The sequence below is a fragment of the Loxodonta africana genome, chromosome 15 (genome assembly GCF_030014295.1).
Source record: "Loxodonta africana isolate mLoxAfr1 chromosome 15, mLoxAfr1.hap2, whole genome shotgun sequence".
NCBI classification, from domain to species: Eukaryota; Metazoa; Chordata; class Mammalia; order Proboscidea; family Elephantidae; genus Loxodonta; species Loxodonta africana.
The window spans coordinates 32,195,456-32,215,582 of NC_087356.1; positions in this window are offsets into that span (position 1 = coordinate 32,195,456).

Genomic DNA, 20,127 nt, shown 5'->3' on the forward strand with positions numbered 1-20,127 from the left:
AGAGTCACTGTACTAAAAAGAACTGACAAAAGCTCAATCATTTCATGAGGTAGCATATGATCAAGAACCAATGGTGCTGCTGGAAGAAGTCCAAGCTATACTGAAGACATAGGCAAAAAAATGGCTCCAAGAATTGATGGAATCCCAATTGAGATGTTTCAACAAAGGCATGCAGTGCTGGATGTGCTCACACGTCTATGCCAAGAAATTTGGAAGACAGCTACCTGGCCAACCAACTGGAAGAAATCCATATTTATGTCTATTTTAAAGAAAAGTGATCCAACAGAATGTAGAAATTATCAATCAATATCATTAATACCACAGGCAAGTAAAATTTTGCTGAAGATCATTCAAAAGCAGTTTCAGCAGTATATTGACAGGAAACTGCAAGAAATTGAAGTTGGATTCAGAAGAGGATGTGGAACCAGGGATATCATTGCTGATGTTAGGTGGATCTTGGCTGAAAGCAGAGAATACCAGAAAGATGTTTACCTGTGTTTTATTGACTATGTAAAGGCATTCAACTGAGTGGATCATTACAAATTCTGGATAACATTGTGAACAATGGAAATCCCAGGAAACTTAATTGTGCTCATGAGGAACTTGTACATAGATCATGAGGCAGTCCTTTGAACAGAACAAGGAATTGCTGCAGGGTTTAAAGTCACGGAAGGTGATGCATCAGACTCCTATCTCTTCATCATTCAGTCTGTATGCTGAGCAAACAATCTGAGAAGCTGGACTATATGACGAAGAACAGGACATCAGGATTGGAGGAAGACTCATTAGCAACCTGCATTATGCAGATGACACAACCTTGCTTGCTGAAAGTGAAGAGCACTTGAAGCACTTACTGATGAAGATGGATTACACCTCAACGTAAAGAAAACAAAAATCCTCACAACTGGATCGGTAAGCAATATCATGATAAACAGAGAAAGAACTGAGGTTGTCAAGGATTTCTTTTTACTTGGATTCACAATCAATGCCCATGAAACAGCAGTGAAGAAATCAAACAATGCATTGCATTGGACAAATCTGCAGCAAAAAACCTCTTTAAAGTGTTGAAAAGCAAAGATGGTGCCTTGCACGCTATGGTCTGACCCAAGCAATGGTATTTTAAATCACCTCATATGCATGTAAAAACTGGGCAATGAATAAGGAAGATTGAATAAAAATTGACACCTTTGAATTAAGGTGCTGGTTAAGAATATTGAATATACTGTGGACTGCCAAAAGAATGGACAAATTTATCTTGGAAAGAGTACAGCCAGAATGTTCCTTAGAAGCAAGGATGGTGAGACTTTGTCTGGCATAATTTGGACATGTTATTTGGAGGGGTCAGTCCCTGGAGAAGGATATCACATTTGGTAAAGTAGGGGGTCAGCAAAAAAGCACAAGACCCTCAATGAGATGGACTGACACAGTGGCTGCAACCAATGGTTCTAGCACAGCAAGGACAGTGAAGATGGCACAGGACCAGGCAGTGTTTCATTCTGTTGTACATGGTGCCACTATGAATTGAAACCAACTCAATGGCACCTAACAACAACACAACAATGAAGTGTCATCTAATGGAATCTCCAGAGTTCGCCTGATTTTCAAATCCCTTCATTTCGAGTTAACAATTGTTTGTTGAACTCAGTGTGCTAGCACTGTCTTAGTGCCGCGATTAAGTTTTATATGGCCTGTTCTTTGTACCAGGAGCACTCCATTTGGCAATGCTAGGTATGCATACAAGATGGAGAAAAAAAATGATATAACGTACTTTTTGCCTAGTTATTTGAAATTCTACAGATAGTGTGAGTTATACGTTTGTGAAGCAGAGGAATTAGAAGAAAGCTAATCTTTTCCTTTAATCCCTCTGAGTTTGGGAATGATGGTATTCTGTTGAAGGTGCCTAATGGACATTGTTAGATTATGTGAATTTCTGAAAGGAGCCAGTTGTTTAGACCACGCTGCTGTCACTATTCCAATGAGACTGAAAGTAGTGCATGTGTTCTGAGAAGTTGAGAGATGAGACAAGTTTTGAGCTGAGTGGAGTTGTTTAGAGTTTAGTGGAAGTTGGTATCCAGGAAAAATACAATCATCTACCACTTTTTTTTTTTTTTTAAGAGAAAATTTAGCTCTCTGGAATTTAAGCTTATGAAAGGGCAGAGAAAAAAAAGTGATCCTATTAACAGCTACGGTGTCTCAAATTTCATTTCTATATCTAAAATAAAAATAAGAGCTTACATGGTAAGTGCCAGTTATTTTTATTACTAACTCCATTGGGCATAACTTATGTTAAAAATGAATCAACTTAAATTTTCTGAATATTCTCATTGATTGTTTACACACTGTGGTACACTCTGTAGAGTATGTAGCACTTTGACAATTTTGATAATTTTTAATCTGTGGTAAATAGGCATAATATTAGATGTGATAAATGAAAAGAAAATGAGTGAGATGGAATCTTACATCCTTAAATCTCATACTGTTAAAAATAAACACCAAAGCTGCTGCCATACGTATACCAATGTACACTTCCAATGAATATAAGTAGGAGGCATTCTTTAAGCAGAGTAGTTTTTAATCTTTAGCTGGGTTATGGCCCCCCAAATGCCATATGTAAATTCTCATTACACATATTCCAGCTAGAAATTTGCTTTTTAGACCCTCTTCCTTGAGCCCCACCCTCCTACTGCTTAGCCAATGAATAACAGCAGTGCGGTTGATTCCACAGAGGGAGGAAGCCCAGACATGGTTTCTGTGTAGGTAAAATTAATCCATCAAAAGGATAAACAATCCAAATAGGGAGTACTCTACATCATCATAATAATAATCTCTTTATTTTTCCAAATGTAAACTTCAACGTAAACCTCAACCCCTGACAAGATGGCTCCGATTTGCTCCTTTGTCTGAAGCCTCCTTCAGAGTTCCTCACTAAAAAATGGAATAAAGAAGGAGAGAGTACACGTCAATGATTGGGTCCCCTCTACTACAAGAAGATTTAGACAAAAGAAACGTGGCAGCTTCATACATGCGCTCTTCTTTTTTACATATGCTTTCGTATTTATTTTAAAGACTGTCTGCTGAGACAGACATACATCCTGTTACACTCTGGGTTGTTGGTGCTTTTTAAGTCTGTATAAAAATAAAATGAAATACAGTCATTTTATATAAGGACCGTACCTTTACTTTTAAATATATTGAGAGGCCTCAACTAAATAAGTTTTTTTTCTCTAGAATTTTCATAATTAGCAATCTTTAAATAGACCGTTTCCTGACTCTAAAATCCTTTTTGGAAATAATTGGATTTTTATATAGCTGTATACGACACACTAAGACAAATAGGCATTGGAATAATTTCCCTTTGCATGCTGGAAGTCAAAATTTTACTTCTACAGGAAAAGGTAGTTTCAAAACACTCAGAAAATTGTGGGTGGTTGTACAAAATAATTAAATTAATGTCCTCTATTCAAACTAGAACTAGTGTTTTTATTTTTCATACCCATGTAAAGCTTCCGGGAGGGGGGACTTTCTGAAATATGGCAACTTACAGAAAACATTTACTAGATCTTGAAAGAATAATAAGTGTTATGAGACATATAGGATTCATAGTGTTACTTATAATTTTTGCACATGTAGTAGCCACTATTTAGCATTGAAAATGCCTTGAGAGACTGGTTTTCTCAGAATCAGGAGCTAGTTTATATAAGAATGCACTTTTGGATTTAGTTGACTTCACAGATCAGTAGAAAAAGGAAAATTTATGAAGAAATGATGCTGAAAAATGGGTTAACTACATAAGGTTGAAGAAATATGAGTCACTTATCTAATTCCTTACACCAAAATGAATAATTTAATAATTAAAATGTAAAACTAAAAGTTATGATGACATATAAATAAATCTTTATACACTTTGAGATAGGAAAGAACTTTAACAATTTACTCAACAAATTTATATAGGGCTAGGGGATTTGGTCTAGATGCTGGGGACACAGAAGTGAGCAAAACTGTACAAATGGCTGTCCTTGTAGAATTTACATTCTAGTGGAGGAAGAAAGAATTAAAAAAATAAAAAATATATACAAATTGTAATTTATCATAAACCCATTGCCTTTGAGTTGCTATTCATAGCAACTCAATAGGATGGAGTAGAACTGCCCCAGAGAGTTTCCAAGGAACCGATGGTGGATTCGAACTTCCAAACTTTTGGTTAGCTGCCAAGTTCTTAACCATTGCACCACCAGGGGTCCTATAATCTATAATAGTAGGTGATAAACACTATGGATTGGGAGGTTGGAGAAGGTGAAATTTGAACAAAGATTTAAAGGAGGTGAGGAATAAATCCTGCAGACTCCTGAGGCAGGGAGATTATGGTGAGTGGAGCCTGGACAGAGACTTTCTCGGGGGGGCCACAGCTAATACAAAGAACCTAAGGTGAGTTGTGACTGCTGCATTCAAAACGCAAGAAAGCTAGAATAGCTGGAAAGAATGGAAGGAATGGGAAAGTAATAGGGATATTGGTAAAACCATTCAAAGAGTTATCAAAAATATTGATAAATTTGATTACAAAAAGATTTACAACTTCTGAACATTAAAAAATATATACAATTAAAAGACATTGGAGTGAAATATTTAGAAAAATAAAACAAAAAGATAATCCACCTGATAGCAATATCTATGAGAGCAAAACATTTCTTCGTTTGCTGCAGGATCTCCAGGGCTTAGAGCAATATCTTTTGTGTGATGCCCTCTCTAAATCAAAATTAAGTGGTGTTTATTAAGATATGCTAAGAGCAGCGCTATAGGGTCTCTATGAGTTGGAATCAACTTGACAGCAGTGGGTTTGGTTTGCTTTTTTTTTTTTAAGAGAGGTGTAGAATGTGAGATACATTTTCTGTAGGTATAGAATATGCATGTTTAAAAAGTGTTAACTAGTTAGCAATATGGATCACAGCTTAACACTTCCTGCTACTTCATTTAATCATGATCTCGATTCCATTATCTTGTTTAATTTTTTCAAACCAATTGTCATTCTTAATATTACAGTACATGTTTATTTTATCATATTATTAAATAAGACAAAGGTTTTGTATTGCTCTTTCCTGTATGCCCAATCACAGAAGAATTCCTGGCACATAATAGCTTTCTATAAACATTTCATGAATAAATAATTGCACTTCTACCCAACATTCCAGTGGAAATGTGCAGGAGTACAGTCAAAGACTTATGTGCAAGCATGTCCTTTTTGACATCATTTAAAATAATAAAAAATTGGAACACCTTGCATTTGCAAAATCAAGGTAATGGTTAAAAATTGTGGCATACTCACTTGACGGAATATCATACAGAAATTAAGCATCTTTGCAAAGAATATTTAGTATTATGAGAAAATGCTCACAACATGTTAAATAAAAGTGGTATGATACTACATTCTATGGCATTCAATTAACACTTGCTGAATTGAGTCATGTATTAGCAGATGTTGATTAGAAGTACTAAATTTTAGAATTGTGAGAGACCTAAAAATATATCTAATCCAGACAGTTTTCAACTTTTTTACTTTTGTAAGTCAATTCTCCTACTCACAAGAACTTTTAAGTAGAAGCCCAAGGAGAAAAATCATATCTTAAACGAGGCTTCTAAAACCCGGAGAAGAGAAAGTGGGAAGATGGTGTGGGAAAGGACTAGCACTCTGATTCCTGCGACATTCAGCCCCACTTTGCTGCCCATGGAAGTTCCAGAAAAACAACCTTTTAGAACTTTAAGGGTGCCCCTAAGCATAATGAAAAAAAAAAAAAAAAAAGATGATTCTAGTTTATAGTAATATGGAAGAAGACATTGAAGCTCAGAAATGTCAGGTCACTGGATATACGTCTAGTTAGAAGAAATCTGGGATCAGAAAACAATTTCTTTAATTCTATATGAATATTCTATTTTTTTATCCCCCTTCAGTGTTGATTGATAAGTGTCAAGGTCACTCAAACTCATTCATCCTCCCTATGCACACTTTTATCGCTCCTGGCAGGAATGGAGGTGATAGGCATAGAGACCGTATGGGTGGGAGAACGAGGCACGCTCTGTGGGATTTGAAGAGTGTCTTTTTTTTTTTTTTTATTGCTGCTGAACAGATTACCATAAATTTGGTAGTTTGAAACAACACAAACGTATTATCTTATAGTTTGGTAGTTAAAATTTCCAACAGGGTGCTAAAACCCATTGCCGTCGAGCCGATTCTAACTCATAGTGACCCTGTAGGACAGAATAGAACTGCCCCATAGGGTTTGCAAGGAGCATTTGGTGGATTCTAACTGCTGACCTTTTGTTTAACAGCTGTAGCTGTTAACCAGTATGACAACAGGGTTTTCAACAGGGTACTGGCTAGGCTAAAATCAAGGTGCAAGCAGAGCTGCATTTCTTTCTAGAGGCTCTACATGAGAAGACATTTCCTTGTTTTATTTATTTATTTCCAATTTCTAGAGGCCATCCACATTCCTTGCATTCCTTGCCTCATAGCCCCTTTCTCCATTTTCAAAGCCAGTAACATAGCTTCTCTGACCATTCTTCCACAGTCACATCTCTTGCTCTTCCTCCCTCTTCTACATTTAAAGACTTCTGTGACTATATTTAGTTCATCCAGGTATCCAGGATGTTGTTGTTAGGTGCCATCTAGTTAGTTCTGACTCGTAGTTGGTTCCCTATGTACAACAGAATGAAACACTACCCGGTCCAGCACCATACTCACAATGGTTGCTATGTTTGAGCCCATCATTGCACCCACTGTGTCAATCCATCTCATCAAGGGTCTTCTTCTTTTTTATTGGCCCTCTAGATTACAAGCATAATGTCCTTCTTCAGGGACTAGTCCCTCCTGACATTATTTGCAAAGTACTTAAGACGAAGTCTCGCCATCCTCCATTCTAAGGAGTGTTCTGGCTGTACTTCTTCCAAGACAGATTTGTTCATTCTTCTACCCATACATTCTTCTGGCAGTAGTATATTCAGTATTCTTCACCAACACCATAATTCAAAGGCACCAATTCTTCTTCAGTCTTCCTTATTCATTGCCCAGATTTCACAAGCATATGAGGTGATTGAAAAGACCATGGCTTGGGTCAGGTATACCTTAGTCTTCAAAGTGGCATCTTTGCTTTTTAACACTTTAAAGAAGTCTTTCACAACAGATTTGCCCAGTGCAGTAGGTCGTTTGATTTCTTGACTGCTGCACCCATGGGTGTTGATTGTGGATCCAAGAAAAATGAAATCCTTGAAAATTTCAATATTTTCTCTGTTTATCATGATGTTTCTTATTGATCCAGTTGTGAGCAATTTTGTTTTCTTTATGCTGAGGTGTGATCCATACTGAAGGCATTAGTCTTTGATCTTCATGAGTGTTTTAAGTCTTCTTCACTTTCAGGAAGCAAGGTTGTATCTTTGCATATTGCAGGTGGTTAAGGAGTTTTCCCGATATACAGAATAATCTCCCTTTTTTAACGTTTTTTTTTTTTTTAACGTCATCAGATTAGCAACCTTAACTTCATTGTAACCTTAATCCCCCCTTGTCGTATAACCAACTTATTCATGGTGTCATGGATTGAATTGTGTCCCTCAAAAATATGTGTATCAATTTGTCTAGTATTTCCCAGTATTGTGTGATTGTCCAACATTTTGTCATCTGATGTGATTTTCCCGTGTGTTGTAAATCCTAATCTCTGCCTGTGGTAAATGAGGCATGATTATATTATGTTAAAGAGAATTAGGGTGTGATGTAACACCCTTGCTCAGGCTGAATCCCTGATCCAATGTAAGGGGAGTTTGCCTGGGGTGTGGTCTGGACCACCTTTTATTTTACAAGAGATAAAAGGAGAGGGAAGTAAGCAGAGAGTGGGAGACCTCATACCACCAAGAAAGCAGTGTCAAGAGCAGAGTGCATCCTTTGGACCCAGGGTTTCTGCACAGAGAATCTCCTACACCAGAGGAAGATTGATGACAAGAACCAGCCTCCAGAGCCGACAGAGAAAGCCTTCCCTTGGCACTGATGCCCTGAATTTGGACTTTACTGTGAGGAAATAAATATCTCTTTGTTAAAGCCATCCAATTGTGGTATTTCTGTTATAGCAACACTAGATAACTAAGACATATGGGTTCCAAAGATTAGGACATAGACATTTCTAAGGGACCACTATTCTGCGTACCATGATGAACTTTTAAGATACTTTCCTCAAAATTTCCATCTTTTTTTTCATATCCAACACCCACACACATACAGACACATGTACAGAGATTCTTCTGTAATGTAAGGGATTTTTAGGTATCTAATTCCTCTGGCAAAAGTAGAAAGGAAAAATATGAATTTTATTTAAGGAAAAAAATACCTAGGAATTTCACTTAACAAATTTCTATTTAATTGACTTGCATAATTAATGGTCAGTCTCCAAGTCTCTTTTAAAATGTACTATCTTCTACAGCACCCTGACATCTATGGTTACACCCCAGCAGAGCTATAAACAAGTTAGGAATCTTTAAGTTTCTTCCTGTGCAACTAAACTTTCTTAAATTTAATTAATCAATTTGTTGATTAATTAACCAGCTTCTATCCAGTCAAGTTTGAGAGATTATCGTATATTTTCAGCCATTATCCACATGAATGCATCAGCAACTATTCGTGTATCTGATCGCCTCACCTTCACCAGAGGCTCATGGAGAATAGAATTTGAAGCAAGTGGATTTTGATAACAATGTAGAATCTGGAAAGTTTGGGATTTGAGGAAGGTACTGGAATATGATAACAATGAATATGGGCCTCATAGGACCAGGGACTATAATGAAGTCACCAGGTATAGCACAAGAAGACAGTCCCTGGTTAAGATTTGGGTCACTTAGTAAACTTTGCCTATTTTGGATTTTACCTGGGTTTGCCTTCTTTAATAAGTTCTGCTATTAAACATTCACTTATTTTTCATTGAGTACTTACATAGAATTAAATTGCCCTAGTTTTTAAATATTCTGTTCAGTTAAGCACTAGCTAGATTTCTCTGGTGTGTTTGAAAGGAGTTTTTAAAAATGTTATCATGTGTACAGCTTATTGACAGCAATTAAAATAATTCCTGTAAAAAGTAGAACTGGCAAATTGTGTGACACATGTATTTACAACAATGCAAAAAAAAAAAAAAGTAGCGCCTGAGGCTGCTTTATGAATAATCACGCACCTCATGGCATTTGGTTCCTTGTTTTGGAGGTTAAGGGTCATGATTTGATGGGATATCCCAGTTATTTGGCCTAATAATGTGTTTAGTGCTTCTGTTTTATCCCCTAGTTCATCTCATAGTGTCTGTGGTCTTAAAAACTTGCAAGTGGCCATCCATGATACAACAATTGATCTCTATTCACCTTGAGAGACAGAGGAGGAAGGAGAGTCAAAAATAGGAGGAGATATGGAATGTGTGGCTAACTGCTTCCATGAGCAACTATTTCCTTTGCCTTGAGATCAGAAGAACTGGATGGTGCCACGCTATAATTACTGAACATTCTGATCAAAGATTCCAAAGAAAATACCTTGATCAAAAGGGGGAAAATGTGGAACAGAATTTCAAATTTTAGTGGACTCTAGACTTTCTGAAACCAGGGAGGGTATGATGGTTACAGTTGTGTGTCATATTGGCTGGGCCATGATTCTCAGTGGTTTAACAGTTATGATGTAGTTTGGTACCTATGTAACAATCTCCCTGAGGAGATCTGTTATGAGCAGCTAATCAGTTGAAAGGGAGTTTCTTTGGGAGTGTGGTCTGCATCCAATATAGTTGGACTTTCTGGGAAAGTTCGCTGGCTCTTGATCACTCTGGATCCTGCAGATGGCTCCTGTCATCTGACCTCTGGTTCTTGGGACTTGAGCTAGCAGCTTACCAGCTGATTTTGGGATTTGTCAGCCTCCACAGCCTGTGAGCAAAAGGCCTGCTCTCTAACCTGCAGATCATGGGTTCACCAACCCCTGCAACTATGCGATCAAGAGAAGCCTCCAGCCTGACCCATGGACTTAGGACTTCACATGAGCCATTTCGTTGAAATAAATCTCTCTCTGTATATACATTTATACACTTCACTAGTTTTGCTTCTCTAGAGAACTCAGCCTAAGACAGAGGGTAAATGAAGCACTGAAACTATTTCCCTGAGATAATCTATAAACTTTAAACCAAAAATATCCTCTGGAGTCATCTTAAAATTCAACAGTAGCTTAGCTTAACTAGTAAAAAAGATCTGCCTTGATCACTGTGCTCTTTTAAGAACAATATATATGGAATCAAATGGACAACAGCAACTCTAAAGATTAGATAGGAACTTTGGGGGGCAGTGAGTTTATGTCAGAGAGGGAGGAACAACTCAGAGTAGGGGAGTGAGAATGGTTCTACAACTCTAAGAATGTAATCAGTGCCATAAACTGTACATGTAGAAACTGTTGAATTAGCATATATTTTGCTGTGTATATTCTCAAAAACAACAAAATAAACTTTAGAAAAAATATGTTAACATGTTCAATTGGGTTATCACCATTTCTTAGTGTCTCTTAATTAGTTCTTTCAAGGGACTCTGAGTGACTTTTTCTTTTTTTGTATAATAAAGTAATAAATTGGGTGGGTCAAGGTTAATGTAGTTTTATACTGTCAATCAAATTTCACAGCTTCTCAGCTTGTTAGTATATGTTGAACTGTTTAACTCAATCTGTCAACAATTAAAACTACAAAAGCTTTTTATCTAAGATTGATAATGTTTGTTGATGGCATTGCTGTCTAGAGAAATTAGGGCTTCGAACAGTAGTTATAAACATCATATATTTGTAATTGGGATAAATCAAAAGGACAAAAATCCATAAAGTATTTTAACTACTCGTAAATTACAGAAAAGAGCCCTGGTGTCACAATGGTTAAGATCTTGGCTGATAGCTAAAACGTTGACAGTTTGAACCCACCTAGATGCTCCTCAGGAGAAAGACCTGGTGATCTGCTTCCATAAAGATTAAAGCCAAAAAATCAATGCGGCAGCTCTATTCTGTCACAGGGGTTGGCTATGGGGTTGAAATCGATTGGACTGCACATAGCAACAATTGCATGAAGGAGATGATGAATCTTTGGGTCAAAATGGGTCAAAGTTATTGGATGATATTTTTTAACTCAGTAGTAGGCACAAGTTTCCAGCAATAAAACCTATGTTAAAAAAAAAAAAAAATGAATAAGCTGCCTCATGATGTCAATGAACTCATCATTGCCGGAGCCTTAAACACTGGGGCTAGGTAGCTACCTGTTTAGAACGCTGTACACAAGATTCAAGCAGGTAAAAAAGAACTACTTCCAAGTCTCTTCCAGCCCTGATTATGATTTTATTTAACTATGAGGAGTTCCAGTGTGGAAATAGTTATTTCATTATAAGCTATATGATGAAGATCAGTGCTTTGGTTGCCAAATATTTTGTATATATTCACTCCTTTGTGTAAGCCAAATGGAAAAGAAGGTATAAAGATTCTACTACATTGTTAAATTACAGCCATACAATCTGATTTATTGAGTAGCATTATTCTTTTCTCAAGATTATAGAAATTACAGCTACACCGACACCACAGATTTGATTCAGAGATTGTTGTTCAAGGAGGAATACCATCAAGGATGATTTACTCACTCTTAGATGGCTTTCCAGATACTTACTAGTAGCCAGACACGGAATTCTTCGATTTAGATAGGGCTTGTTTTTTTTTTTTTATGTGTATAGTAGATGCTTGGCTTTTATTTAATTACTATAACATTTTCATAATGGAAAATAATCTGTATCCCTTTTCTGTAAGTTTGAGAACTATAACTAGCTGAAATGTACATCTCTCATGAGTGTAATATAAATCCTTGTGAGGTATTGAAGACTCTAAGTGCAACTAAATGAACATTTTCTTAGATCTGTAGATGACAATCTATGTCAGTGTCTTGGAGGCTGTTAGGGCAGAGAAAAAAACACAGGCTTGGAATTAAGAAACTCATACTCAAATTCCATATGCTCTTATCAAGTTTGTGACCTGCAGCAACCTCAAATGTCACATATGTAAAGAAAAAAAAAAAAGCCCCTCACTTGCCCAAACCGCTTTGAAAAAGCTTCATTCTTAAAGCCCTATTATTGGGGGTAATTCTGTTTCCCCTTACGTCATTGGTGGGACCTTATGATGTTCTCCTTACCCTTAAAAAGAACCTAATGCCTTCATCAGGAGCCCTGGTGGTACAGTGGCTATGAGCTGTGGCTGCTAACCAAAAATAACAGCCTTGGTTGGGGTCAGGCAAATCTTAGTCTTCAAAGTGATGTCTTTGCTTTTCAACACCTTAAAGAGGCCTTTTGCAGTAGATTTGTCCAAGGCAATATGTAGCTTGACTTCTTGACTGCCGCTTCCATGGCTGTTGATTGCGGACCCAAGTGAAATGAAATCATTGGCAACTTCAATCTTTCCTCCATTTATCATGATGCTGCTGATCAGTCCAGTTGTGAGAATTTTTGTTTTCTTTATGTTGAGGTGTAATCCACACTGTAGGCTGTAGTCTTTGATCTTCATCAGTAAGTGCTTCAAGTCCTCTTCACTTTCAGCAAGCAAGGTTGTGCCATCTGCATATTGTAGGTTGTTACTGAGTCTTTCTCCAATCCTGATGCCCCATTATTCTTCATATATAGCCCAGCTTCTCGGATTATTTGCTCAGCATAGAGATTGAATAAGTATGGTGAAAGGATAAAACCCTGACACACATCTTTTTTGATTCCCTTGTTCTGTCCGAATGACTGTCCCTTGGTTTATGTGCAGTTTCCTTATGAGCACAATTAAGTGTTCTGGAATTCCCATTCTTCACAATGTTATCCATAATTTATTGTGATCCAAACAGTCAAACGCTTTTGCACTGTCAGTAAAACAGAGGTAAATGTCTTTCTGGTATTCTGTGCTTTCAGCCAAGATCCATCTGACATTAGCAATGTTGTCCCTCCATCTACATCTCACTTGATTTTCTTGCAGTCCCTTGTCGATGTACTGCTGCAACCGCTTTTGAGTAATCTTCGGCAAAATTTTACTTGTGTGTGTCCTTAATGGTACTGTTCTATAATTTCTGCATTCTGTTGAATCGTATGAGTACGAATATGGATCTCTTCCAGTGGATTAGCCAGGTATCTGTCTTCCAAATTTCATGGCATAGATAAGTAAGTGCTTCCAGCATTGTATCCATTTGTTGAAACATTTCAATTGATTATTCCATCAATTCTTGGAGTCTTGATTTTCACCAATGCCTTCAGTGCAGCTTGGACCTCTTCCTTCAATACCATTGACTCTTCATCATATGCTACCTCCTGAAATGGTTGAACATGGACCAATTCTTTTTGGTGCTGTGACTTTGTATTCCATCTTCTTTTGATGCTTCCTTTGATGTTCAATACTTGCCCATTAAAAAAAAAAAAATGTTGCCATCGATTTGATTCTGACTCATAGAGACCTCATGGGACAGAGTAGAGCTGCCCCATAGGGTTTCCAAGGAGCAGCTGGTGGATGCAAACTGCCGACCTTTTTGTTAACGGTGAAACACTTAACCACTGAGCCTTAGCACCCCTCAATATTGCAACTTAAGGCTTGAAATGCCATGAATGTTCTTCCCTTTTGTTTTTCTAACTCAAGGTCTTTGCACATTTCATTATAATGCTTTACTTTGTCTGCTGGAGCTGTCTTTTAAGTCTTTCATTCAGCTGTTTTACTTCATCATTTCTTCCATTTGCTTTAGCTACTCTATGCTCAAGAACAAGTTTCACAATCTGTCTGACATCCATTTTGTTCTTTTCTTTCTTTCCTTTTTAATGACCTTTTTTCTTTCTTCATATATGATGTCCTTGATGTCATCCAACACCTTGCCTGGTATTGCTTATTAGCGTTCAATGTGTCAAATCTATTCTTGAGATGGTCTGTAAACTCAGGTGAGTTGTATTCAGTCACTGAAGGCTTACTTAGTTCAGAGTAACTCTCTGTTATATAAATGTAACAATAGCATAGTATGTTAATGGATAGCATACCATTTTCTCTCTCTCCAGCTTCTTTTATTTCCCCCCAATATAGAAATATATCAATTCTTCCATAAGACACCATCTGTCATTTCTGACCAATCTTATATATTCTTGGCAGAATCTGGATTAAAAATCAATGGAAAGGATGCTGATGAGTTGATGGTACTGAGTAATAAATCCATCTATATAAAATGCATTTACTGAGAAGGCATGAATTCCTGAACAATAAAAAAAGATTCAATGAAGAATTCTAAAGTATCTAATTTTTGCAGAACATTATGGAATTCCTTTTTATCCATATTTACATATTTTACTTAGGGAATCTGACGAAAAAGAAATATCTAGAAAAAGTGCTCTTTATCTAACAATGAGTCATTCGTGTAGAATCATTTTTCTTGAATGGCAGGTAGTACAGGTCAATCAGGTAGTAATTTTGAAAGGAAAACCTTCAGAGAGTAAGATTACAGATGACTGTTCTGTAGGTGGTGTAGTAAAAAGAATGATCATTTTATTATGCTGTCTGTTAATAGGAAACCCTGGTGGCATCTGTTAATACAATAATCATTTTTAAGCCTCTCACAATTATTTGTCTTAAGTCCACTATGAATTTCTTAAAGACGAAAATGATAAGGTTGTTGTCCTTCATAGCAAAGAACAAACACAATGACAGGACATACTACTGCACAAGAAATGATGACTTCAAACTATGGTGTAAATTCTTCCATTCATAGAGATCCTATCAAGAGCTTCAAAAACCTTAAATTTAGCACTTAGGAGTTACTCATTTTCCCTAAAGCTTAAAGTTAATGGAAGTGGATGGGGGCCACTGGGTCCTTAAGTGGATTATTATGGGACTGATATGTTCATTCAAAGATGAGATGCTGAATATGAGAGAGAGATAAGAGAAAGGGAGAGAGGAAAAGGAAGGTGGAGAAAAAGAGGGAAAGACAGACAGAGAGGGTCAGTTAGGGAGGGAAAGAGAGAAATGTCAATAGAAACGGGAAGGCTAATCACTTCCCCTGATGATATATAACATATACACTTAGGAAAGAACAGAAAGAATAATGAACACCTGATACTTGTGTCTGTGTGTATGCGTGTGTATGTGTAACTTGAAATTTTCCATGACGCCACCACCATTAACTACACATACTGAGTTATGCTATGAGCCTTTTTTTAAATTCTATTAATTGTTTTGGTGTTGAGAATATACACAGCAAAACATACACTAATTCAACAGTTTCTACCTGTATCATTCAGTGAAGACTTCAGGGGATATTTCTGTTTAAGGTTTAAAGATTATCTCAAGGCAATAATTTCAGGGGCTCATCCAACCTTCAGTGCTACAGAAAGCCTGGAGTCCAGGAGAATTTGAAATTCTGTTCCACATTTTCCCTTTTTGATCAGGATTCGTCTACAAAATTTTTGATCAAAATGTTCAGTAACGGTAGCCAGAGCACCATCGAGTTCTTCTGGCCTCATGGGCAAAGGAGGCAAATTAGCCATACATTTCATATCTTTTTCTATTCCTGATGCTCTTTCTTCCTCTGTTGCTCCAGGCAAATAGAGATGAATCGTTGTGCCTTGGATGGCCGCTTGCAAGCTTTTAAGACAACAGGTGCTACACAACTAAGTAGGTGGTAGTACAGAAGTAACAAACAAGGTATTAGGCCAATTGACTGGGATGTCCCATGAAAACATGCCTTTAAACCTCCAAACCAAAGAATCAAATTCCGTGAGGTTTTTGGTTTTATATACGCAGTCTGACCAGCTTTTTTCTTTTTTTTCTTTTTTGTCATTATTGTAAATGTATTTATCACACAATTTTTGCCAATTCAACTTTTTACAGGTGTTCAATTTATTAACTGTAATTACAATAATTGGTTGTGCAACCCTATCCTTAATCAATGCAATACTTCTATCACCATTAACTCCACCTTCCACTTTCCTCTTTCCTCCTGCCCCTGGTAACCACTAACAAACTTTAGTCTCTATACATTGTCCTTTCCTTGTCTTTTAATATAAGTGAGGTCATATGATATTTGTCCTCTTGTGATTGGCTTATTTTGCTCGGCATAATGTCCTCTAGTTCCATACATACTGTAGCATGTAACAAGACTTCATTTCTTCTACTGGCTGAGTGTACTCAATTATATGTATGTGCCACATCTTGTTTGTCCATTCTTCTTTCAATGGGCATTTAGATTGTTTCCCCCTTTTGGCTATTGTGAATAGTACTGTAATGAACATTAGTGTATGAGTCTCTGTTTTAGTCTCTGCTTTCAAGTTTTTTGGATATACACTTCGAATGGAAATTGCTGAGTCATGTGGTAGTTCTATTTTTAGCTTTTTGAGGAGCTGCCACATTTTTTTCCCCTACGGCTGTACCATTTTTCATTCTCACCAGCAAAGAGTAAGGGTTCCAATTTCCCCACATCCTCCCCAGTATTAGTTATCTTCAGTTTTTTTTATCTTGGCCAGCCTAGTGGGAGTGAAATGGTATTTCCTTTTGGTTTTGATTTGGATCTCTCTGATGGCTAATGACACTGAGCGTGTTTTCATGTGTTTGTGTTTGGTGGCCATTTGAATGTCTTCTTTGCCCATTTTATGATTGGTTTATTTGTCTTTTTGTTGTTAATTTGCTGACATTTTATACATATTTTGGTTGTTAGATTTTTGTTGGATATATGGTTTCCAAAGACATTCTCCCAGTCGGTAGCTTGTCTTTTCACTTTTCTGGTAAAGTCTTTTGATGACCAAGTGTTTATTTTTTATGAGTTCCAATTTGTCTTTTGCTCATTGTTATTATGTATTTGTGCTTTTGTTATTATGTTAGAAAATCCACTGCGAAAATCTAGGCCTGATAGCTTTGCCCCTTTTTGTTCTTCTAAGAATTTTATGGTTTTGGTTTGCACATTTAGGTCCTTAATGCATTTTGAATTTGTTTTTGTGTATGGTGTGAGGCATGGATCCTGTTTCATTTTTCTGCATGTGGGGAAATGAAAACAAATTTGTCTATTGAAGAGATTTTCTTTCCCCATCAAATAGACTTAGCATCCTTGTCAAAATCAGTTGACCATAGATGTTTGTGTTTATTTCTGGGTTCTCAATTCTATTCCATTTGTCTATGTGTTTATTGTTATACAAGTACCAGGCTGTCTTGATTTCTGTAGCTGTATAGTATGTTTTAAAATCAGGAAATGTGAATCCTCCTACTTTGTTCTTCTCTTTCAACATTGCTTTAGCTGTTCGGGGCTTCTTGCCATTTCATATAAAGTTGAAGATTGGTTTATCTATTTCTGTAAAGAATGCTGTTGGAATTTTGATTGGGATTGTGTTGAATTTATACAGTGCTTTGTGTAGTATTGACATCTTAACAACCCATGAACATGGAACATCTTTCTATTTATTTAAGTCCTCTTTAATCTCTTTCAGCAGATTTTTATAGTTTTCATTGTATAAGTCCTTTGCATCCCTGATTAGATTTATTCCTAGGTATTTTATTCTCTTAGATGCTATTGTAAATGGAATTGTTTCTCTAATTTCTCTTTCAGATTTCTCACTGCTCGTGTATAGAAACCCAACTGATTTTTATTTGTTGACCTTGTACCCTGCAACTTTGCTAAATTCCTTTATTAGCTCTAGAAGTTTTCTTGTGGATTCTTTACCCAATCATCTAATCATCTATGAATAATTTTACCTCTTTTTTTCCAATCTAATAACATTTATTTCTTTTTTTTGTCTTATTGCTCTGGCTAAGACTTATATACTATTGAATAGAAGTGGTTAGAGCACATGCCTTTGTCTTGTTCCCAATTTCAAGGGCAAAGCTGTCAGCCTTTATCCATTAAGCATAATGTTGGTTGTTGGCTTTTCATATATGCCCAGAGTCATATCGAGGACTTTCCCTTCTATTCCAATTTCCTTAAGTTTTCATAAAGAAAGGGTATTATACTTTATCAAATGCTTTTTCTGCATCCATAGAGATAACCATGTGATTCTTTTCCTTTGCTTTACTGATGTAGTGTAGTATGTCCCTTGATTTTCTAATGTTGAACAATTCCTTTATTCCTGGAATAAATCTCACTTGGTCATGGTATATGACTCTTTTAATATGCTGTTGGATTCTGTTTACTAGTATTTAGTTGAGGAATTTCGCATCTATATTTATAAGAGACATTGGCTTGTATTTTCTTTTCCTATGGTGTCCATATATGATTTGTATGTCAGGGTTATGTTTGTTTCATAGAAGGAATTAGGAAGTATTCCTTCCATCTCTATCTTTTGGAAGAGTAAGACAATATTACTGTCAATTCTTCTCTAAATGTTTGGTACAATTCCCCATTGAGGCTATCTGGTCCAGGACATTTTTTTTGCTTATTTATTGGGAGATTTTTGATCACTGATTCAATCTCTTCACTTGTTATGGGACTGTTGAGAATTTCTATTTCCTGTTGAGTCAGTTTGGGTATGTTGTGTGGTTCTTAGAATTAGCCCATTTCATCTAGGTTATCCAGTTTTTTGCTGTATACTTGTTCATAATATTCTGTCATAATTCTCTTTATTTCTGTCAGGTCAGGTGTAACAACCCCTCTTTTTAATTGTGTATGTATACATATAATAGGAAGGAACATATTATACACAGCATTTTATAAACTATTTTCACTCACTTTATAGCAACTATTATTCTATGTCTTCTGGGACATTGTATAATATTTCATCTCAATTATTGTCTTAATTCAGTATGTTTTCAATTAAATTGCTTCAAAATGTTATATAGAGTGTTATGATGAATCTCTTGCAGGTATAAAGTTTTATCCTCCCTTAACCATTTTGTTAGAAGAAACTCTTAAAAGTAAAACTATGGCTAATAGTTAATGAAACATTTCGAGAAGACTGATTAATTTTGAGACAATGGTGCCCAGAAAGTTCGTGCTAATTTAGATTTTAAGAAAAAAGTCTTTAACAAGACCTAATTTTCTTAGATTAGAAAACACTGGTTTTCATCATATGGTTTAATCTTTATAAATTAAATTTCTGTAGTTTTTTTTTTTTTTTTTTTTTAGCATTATTGCTAGTCAGATTGAGCATGGCTTTACATTCCTGTCTCTTAGGCTTTGTTTATTAACTTATCTCATTTTCTTTTCACATTATTCTTTATTTTTATTCATGTGGAAGAAATCTACATATGTTAGAAATGTAAAAATTTAGCAGTATGTTTTTCAAATGGTTTGCATGACTAATATTAAGCTAGTTGCAAGTATGTTATATACGTTTTTGTTGTGAATGGTATATGTTTCTTATAACCATCTTTCTCTGATTATTATTGATAAAAGCCTATTAATTTTATTTTTTTATTTAACTAAATACATTACAGACTTTTCTTCTTAACTTCAAACCTTTAAGTTGAAAATGGGTTTTATAAGTAGGCATTTTAACACAAGTCAAATAAAGATAAATTTTGCCTTTTACCTCTAAATATTCAGAAATATTATTTATTGCCTATATGTATTGATTAGAAGTATTAGGAAATACGTGAAAGAATAGTGGTGATAGACAGTAGACTTTTTTAAGTTTACCATATATTCTAGAATTCTAACATTAAGTTTGAATATTGTTAAAAATGCTGTTTCCTTTAGATTTAAAAAGTGTCATATTCATAGTTATTTAAAGTTTTCTATAAGAGTAATGTTAAATAAATTAAATATAATTATTGCATGTATCATTTGGATTATATGGTTTTTGTCTTTGATCTTATGTTAATTTATACTGTTTATAGCAATATACAGAAACCCTGGTGGTGTAGTGGTTAAGTGCTACGGCTGCTAGCCAAAGGGTCAGCAGTTCAAATTCACCAGCTGCTCCTTGGAAACTCTATGGGGCAGTTCTACTCTGTCCTATAGGGTTGCTATGAGTCGGAACCGACTCGACGGCACTGGGTTTGGTTTTTGGTTTTTTATAGCAATATACTTAATATTATTGAATCATTAATTCATTCTTATAAGAAAACACATATAATCATAACATTCTATTCTCTAAATTCACAGTTGAAACTGTTTTATTAGTTTTTTTAATCTATAT